A 7,925-nucleotide genomic window follows, 5' to 3' on the forward strand; every position below is an offset into this window, starting at 1 on the left:
AAAGACGGCTGGTTACGTTTGTATCCAACTTTTTACTTTTTTTTGTACTTTTTTAATTGTTTCAGTCATTTGACTGTGGCCATGCTGGAGCACCGCCTTTAGTCGAGCAAATCGACCCCAGGACTTATTCTTTGTAAGTCTAGTATTTATTCTATCGGTTCCCCTTTGCCGAACCGCTAAGTTACGGTGGACGTAAACACACCAGCATCGGTTGTCAAGCGATGTTGGGGTGTCAGACACAGACACACAAACACACACACACACACACACACACACACACACACACACACACACACACACCACACACACACCACACACACCACACACACACACACCACACACACACATATATATATATATATACATATATACGACGGGCTTCTTTCAGTTTCCGTCTACCAAATCTACTCATAAGGTTTTGGTGGGCCCGAGGCTATAGTAGAAGACACTTGCCCAAGGTGCCACGCAGTAGGACTGAACCTGGAAACATTTGGTTGGTAAGCAAGCTACTTACCACACAGCCAATCCTACGCCTAATAAATAGATCGCTAATTTCCAGGAGTAGAGACACTGCATTTTACAGGAATACGACAGTGTATGGCGCTTGTTTACATAGATTATGATGGAGAAAAAAGAGAGTAAAGGACTGAGGAGATTGATAAGAGCCTTGAATTATCCTATTAAGGAGCAAAATAGGAAACTTTTGCATGGACAGTCATCTTGTGTGATTGGAGGGTTGTGTGATAGAAGTCTTCGTACCGAGAGACTGTATACACGGTGAGAGGGCAGATCGTGTGGAGATGGACTGTCGGACGAGTTGTGTGTGCGTGTGTGTATAATGTGGAGTTCGAAGGCAAATAAGGAGCAATCGTGATGGCTTTATATATGTGGGTTTTGAGATAAGAAAGTATCAAAGCGTGTTGAGAGTTGTTATGTCTGCTAGGGACAGACGTAAATGAGGGAAGAAATCAACCAATGTGTTAGTGGGAGTACTAAAGCCAAGAAAGGTGTATGAAGATACCTATTTCTTTATTACCCACAAGGGGCTAAACACAGAGCGGACAAACAAGGACAGACATAGGTATTAAGTCGATTACATCGACCCCAGTGCGTAACTGGTATTTAATTTATCGACCCCGAAAGGATGAAAGGCAAAGTCGACCTCGGCGGAATTTGAACTCACAACGTAACGCAGACGAAATACCACTAAGCATTTCGCCCGGCGTGCTAACGTTTCTGCCAGCTCGCCGCCTTATATGAAGGTGTATGAAGATACCGAGGATGTTTACTTCAGAGAGACGTATTTTGAAAGAGAAAAACGAGAGGTTCTTGAACAATTGATTATAGTTGGAGGAATTCAGAGGAATGGTAGAGGCAAGAGATACATGTGGTGGAATGAGGAAGTGAGTCATTTACACACTATTAGATGTAATTGTTGCTGATATGTGGGTGAGAAAAGCACGTGATAAGAAGAGTGGGTAAAGTAAGCGTTGAGATCACTCTTTTCTTGGTATATATAGTGTTAGCGTGAAAAGCAGAGACTGATTAGGCGCAGGAGATGAGAATCACAGATGGAAAATTTGAGGTGTGTGTTGTTGTTTAGCCTCAGGTCAGCCCTGATTGAGCAGACTTGTTATCAAAAGCTTTTCAGGCGTGACCATCCGTCTTCTATCAGACAGTGCAACTAGGACCGTATTATCAAAGGTATCCTCCTTACCTCTTTTTTTAAGTTGATAGAGTGTGACATGAGGAAAAATTGGCTGCTATTTTTAACCGTTGTTTGTGAGTAGTTGCTTTTAGTAGATGGTGGCTTAAGTCAGCCAACATTTTTCACTTGTTATGACTTCATATTTTTGCTGAAAACTACCAATCGATCGCCACATGAAATGTATATTGTTACATAACTGCAATTAAAGAACGTAAAAGCCGAAATGAACAGGTGTTATTCCAGGAATACGCCAGGAACCGAGAAAAGGTTCAATACCAATATTGTGAGAGTGCTACTACTAATAATGATGGTGATTTCTATTATAAGGCAACAAAAAGTCAACTGAGAAAGCGGAGAATCGACCAAATCGATCTTAGTCTTTGACTGGCACTTATTTAATTTCATCGACCCTGGTGAGATAAAAGACAAATTCTACCTAGCATGATTAGAACTCTGAATGAAAATTGACATCACTAAATACGCGTAAAGTATTCCGTTGGGCGTTCTCAGGATTTTGCTATTCATTACCCATAATAATGGTTTCAAATTTTGGTACAAGATCAGCTATTTTAGGGGAAGGGTTAGTCGAATGCATCGACTCTAATGCTCAACTGATATTTATTTTATCGACCCCGAAAAGTTGACCTCGATGGAATTTGAACGTAAAAAACCAGAAAAAGACCCACCCCCCGCTAAGCAGTTTGTGCGGTGCTCTAACGTTTCTGCCAGATCGCCGCCTTAACATCAACAACAATTCTTTCTACTATAGACGCAAGGCTTGACATTTTTGGGGAGGTGGGGGGTCTTGTCGAGTTCATCGACCGCAGTATTTAACTGGTGCCAATTCCATCAACCCCGAAAGAATGAAGGGAAAAGTTGACCCTGGTGGATTTTGGATTCAGAGTGTAAAACCGGAAGAAATGTCGCTAAGCATTTTGTCCGGTGTGTCAATGATTCCGCCAGCTAACAACAACAACAACAACAACAACAACCACAACCACAACAACAACAACAACAACAACGGAATTAACACCATCAAATATAATAATTCTAACATGAGCACAAGGCCAGACATTTTTGAGAAGGACAACAGTGGATCATATCAACTACAGTAATTAATTGATTGGTACTTTATTTTATTGATTCCGGATAGATGAAAAACAAAGTTGATGTCGACGAGAACCAGATTTTGAACAGAAAATACAAGAATATATATTGCAAAGCATTTTGTTCGGTGATAATAATACTTTGCATAGATCAAGAGCTAGAAATTTGGGTGTTAGTCTGTCATATTGTTTACAGTCCTTGATTACTACTTTATTTTATCGACTTCTGAATTATGAAAGACAATGTAGACCTCGCAAGGATTTGAACTTAGAATGGAAAGAGTCCTAATTAAATACTGCAAGGTCTTTTGTGTGATTGGCTATCGATTCTTTGACCCACCACCTTAATAACAATGATTTCTAACATAGTCACAAGATCATAGGGAGGAGAGAGTTGACTATATCGATTCTAGTACACGGCTACGTTAGGATTAATCGGAAGGAGAGGGGCTTTCTCCGTCCGGGTTGCGGATCCGTGGAATAAGCTGCCGGACGAGATAGTGAAGATGCCGACGACCGCTCGGTTCAAAGTCTCCCTTGACCACAAATGGCCTGAACTCTTTGCATGAACACCACCCTGTACATAACTCCATGTCCCCCTACATGGCCTTGCTTTTTGCTTTTTGAGCCAAAAAATTAACTTAACTTAAATCAGCTATTATCAGTCAGGTTTAGTTTGTCATTTTACTCTGCGGCTGCACTGTCAAAACATATGCAGAAGACAAACAACAAAACGAAACAAAAACAACATGTTATATACTTTTAGGAATTAAATAAACGTTGATTTATCGACTCAAGCATTTGATAGGTACTTCTTTTCGTGAAATGAAGGAAATGAAAGTCAAAATCGATGTCGGTAGCATTTAAAATCTGACGTCAAGTGGGGTAAATGTAAGTCAACTTTTTCCGATGCTCCACCTGATTTCTGGAATTTACTTTTCCAAATAAAGACATGATTATTTATCTTCTTTTGCAACGCAACAAATGAAAACAACTACAGTAGTTATCTAAAGACTCCGCCGGTTACGACGACGAGGGTCCCAGCTGATACGATAAACGGAACAGCTTGCTCGTGAAATTAACGTGCAAATGGCTGAGCATTCCACAGACACGTGTACCCTTAACGTAGTTCTCGGGGATAATCAGCGTGACACAGAGAGTGACAAGGCTGACCCTTTGAAATACAAGTACAACTCATTTTTGCCAGCTGAGTGGACTGGAGTAACGTGAAATAAAGTGTCTTGCTCAAGGACACAACGCGTCGCCGGGAATCGAACTCACAACCTTACGATCATGAGCCGAATGCCCTAACCACTAAGCCACGCGCCCTCACACAGTAGTTATAAAACTACTGTGTCTTCAACTTGCAGTGTAGAGTTGAACACCTCCTGTAGGTAAGACCAGAAGAGAAATATATGATCTGGTCTCATCTATTATTCAATTTCTGATAATCCATGGATACTTCTGAGTATGGAATGTCAAGTGAACAAGTCAATTTTTTCACAACCATGTGATGGACAAACTAGGATGTATATTATCAGTAAATGTAATTGCTTCATTGCTGGAGATTGTGTGTGTGTATGTGTGTGTGTGTGTGTGTGCTTGTGTGTGTTTGTGTGTGTGTGTGAGAGAGAGAAAGAGTGAGAGAGAGAGAGAGAGAGAGAGAGAGAGAGAGAGAGGAAGAGAGGGAGAAAGGTACTGATGTCAGTATGTGGTGATTGTGAATATAAGTTAGTGTATAACCTATCATGTGGATAGTCAATATCCTCAGTTTTTTTCAATGAATTAACAATCCAGTGTGTATATGCTCTCATCTATCAATCTTTTTTTTTTTAAAATTCTTCTCGTCTTACCAAATACTGAAACTGGTGACGTCAAACCATATAATGTCAGTATGTCCAATCATTGCCGAGAGATTCACAGTTTAAAATCACTTTATTTCAAGCGACAGGACAAATCGCTATTAAAAACAAAACAAAACAAAGCAAAACATGTCATTGCTCAAAATAACACCAGCAACAACAACAAGAAGAAAAAGAAATACGAAACAACGGGTCACTTAATAGTTGATTACTTTTCCTGTTTTCTACTTAAGTATTATTTTTACAAGAAATTAAAATGGTTGATGGCATAAGATTACGACAAATTTACCATCTTTTTATAATTGAAACTTTTTTCTTATCCTTAAAGATGAGTTACCCTAAACGTAAAAAACAACAAAAAAAGCCGTCATCAACTCAAAGTGTTTGACACTGATTTTGAAAGGTAAACAAACGGAAGTATATAAGGATAAGAACTCAGTTGTATGAGGCACACACACTGGATATTTGCGAATGACTTAACTTTTCGTGTAAGTTTTAGCCTCTTTTGCGTATCATATAATACGGTAAACAAAATAGTAAAAAAGACAAAACAATATATATATAAAACAACTGTTTGAGTATTCGGATCTTTTCGGTTTGAACGGCAGTTTTTAACGTAATTTCTAGGTAACTAAAAAATTTTAAACTTCGTATACTGGTAGAATGTGTTTATAAAACATCTTTTTCTCTTGGTTTTATTGAGAAAATTCTATAGTTTGTAAGATATTTGTTGTTTTTTTCTTCAATTTCTGCAATTTCAACCAATCGACGATGTCCATTGAGGTAAAAAACATTCTGTGCCGTATGAATATGTCCCTCGTTTAAGAAACAGATTGGGTTTATTTACATTTGTGAAGAAAAAAGATACCCTTCCCCCCACCCCTAACCCTAATCCTAACCCTAAAACAGATTGAAATGCAATAGATCGATACTAGGGTCATAATTATGGGTGACAATTTCATATGACACCGCTAGAAAAAACTGCCGTTCAAACCGAAAAGATCCCCAAATAGTAAAAAAGGTAAAACAATATTTAAACAAAACAACTGTTTGAGTATTCATACACAAACACACTACCTCTCCCTCTCTCTCGCAAGCACACTGTTATTCTAATACATACTTACTTTTACTTGTGACGGCGTTCACCCAGGGTGGGTTGAGCCGGCTTCTTCTCTGGTCCTAACGGCATCACGAACCATGGCAGCCTACGCTCGACGAGGTCCCGTACGAGGTCACTGGAGATAGCGTGCCATTCGCGGTTCCATCTGTTATTCTACTAAGAAGAGAATTATTGCAAATCGCTATTTAAATCAAACATAAAATTGGCTAATTTGCATGCCGCGCGTTCTCTTCTTGGAAAGAAGAATGAAGAAGTACTTGTCCTCTGATGAGCGATCAACGAAGTGTGAAATATTCCTTGGACAATCATTTTATATTATTTTTTTTCTATATATTAAGGGGATAACGAAATGTATTAACACTCGCTTAAAAGTTGCCCAGGGAAAGAATTAAGACTTGCAGTTTACCTACTTTACACATGCACACATGCGCGTGCGTGTCTGTACGTGTATGTTTGTGTGTGTGTGTGTGTGTGTGTGTGTGTGTACGTAATGAGTGGGAAGAAATGACGCTAAATATTTTGTCCGGCGCGGTAACGGTTCTACCAGCACACAACCTTAATAATAATAATAATAATAATAACAATAATAATAACAACAACAATAATATTAATAATAATAATAATAATGATAATATATGCCCTGATGCAGTACCAGGCAGTGGCTCTCATGGCTTCTGATCTCAACTGATTGGAAGTATTATCATGTACATTATTTTGTCTTGGTATAAAAGATGGGCTACAGCAAATATTCTGCTCAATACCATATATTTGCTTGTCAGTTGTTTGACCTCAACCACTTGAGCATGTCCCTTAGTGGCTGACGATATGTGCATCTCTGATCACGAACAGAAGTAATGGGGGAGCATCATAGCTATGTGTTGAGAGGGATTCTTTGGAGGTTTGGATAATTCACCTTTGGAAACATGGGTGTTTCGTTCAACATCCTTAAACAATCTTTATTCAGGGACCTTTTGAGCGGGATGGGCTACTCGACCAGAAGAAAATTGTAACTGGGTCCCACCTGCAAGGTCATGCGCTGTTTATCTTGATATGAGATCACCATGTCGCGTACATATGACTGTGATGCATGTGCCTGGTGTACCCTTATCAGACGGGCAGTCATGATGGGTATACTGGGCTTCGTATATTTTACCCCAGTGTCACTTTGATGGCATGCACTGCACTCTTACTCAATAATAAAATAATAATAATAATAATAATAAATAATAATAATAATAATAATAATAATAATAATAATAATAATAATCTAAGTGAGTGTATATAAACAGGCACACACATAAACTGCAAATATGTATATACGTATAAGCTACATATACTGTGAATTAGCTTTCCCTGAGGCTTAATAAGTCGAAAACAATTATATTTCATGCTACAACTTCTGTATGGTTTATAAGTAGTAAAGTTTTAAAATAAAAAACAATATCGTTATTTCATTCGTGTTCTCATTTTAAATAGCCATTTAAACTTATTCAATATTAGTCATTTTCTCTCTTCTTGTGGCTGTTTCAAAGGATAACTTTTTTTCTCAAAAACATCGTCCTGTTCTCGGTATTCCTAAGTGTAGAAGAGCAAAGAAAGCCCATGGGTATTGTTATTCATTGTGAAATTTGTTAATCTAATGTATAACTTGATTTAACCCTCAAGCTAATATTTTATTCTCGGGGTCAAAGTCTGCTTTGTACGGAACAGAATTCAATGAAGAACACAAAATGTAATAGTGGTTGTGGTGTGGTGATGGGGAGACTGTGACAGTCACGCTAATGATGTCAGCGACAACGACGCTGATGCTAATAGTGATGATAATGATATTGACGATGATGATGATTAAATGCGAATGCAATTCTATAGATTTTTGCGTGTGTGTGTGTGAGTATATGTATGTTTGCATCGGCGGCGAGCTGGCAGAAACGTTAGCGCGCCGGGCGAAATGCTGAGCGGTATTTCGTCATTCGTTACGTTCTGAGTTCAAATTCCGCCGAGGTCGACATTGCCTTTCATCCTTTCGGGGTCGATAAATAAAGTACCAGTTTTGCACTGGGGTCGATGTAATCGACTTAATCCCTTTGTCTGTCCTTGTTTGTCTCCTCTATGTTTAGCCCCTTGTGGGT

At 38.8% G+C, this 7,925-nt stretch overlaps 1 long non-coding RNA gene across 1 annotated transcript in view; it reads left to right on the top strand.

Moving 5' to 3' along the window:
* The first annotated feature begins 403 nt into the window (after window positions 1-403).
* Window positions 404-7,925, top strand: part of LOC118762360 — a 20,816-nt gene continuing 13,294 nt past the window's right edge. The window contains exons 1-2 of the long non-coding RNA XR_004998106.1: window positions 404-415; window positions 4,037-4,040. This is a non-coding gene — a long non-coding RNA (uncharacterized LOC118762360). The remainder of the gene's footprint in view (window positions 416-4,036; window positions 4,041-7,925) is intronic.

The sequence above is a fragment of the Octopus sinensis genome, linkage group LG2 (genome assembly GCF_006345805.1).
Source record: "Octopus sinensis linkage group LG2, ASM634580v1, whole genome shotgun sequence".
Classification (NCBI taxonomy): domain Eukaryota; kingdom Metazoa; phylum Mollusca; class Cephalopoda; order Octopoda; family Octopodidae; genus Octopus; species Octopus sinensis.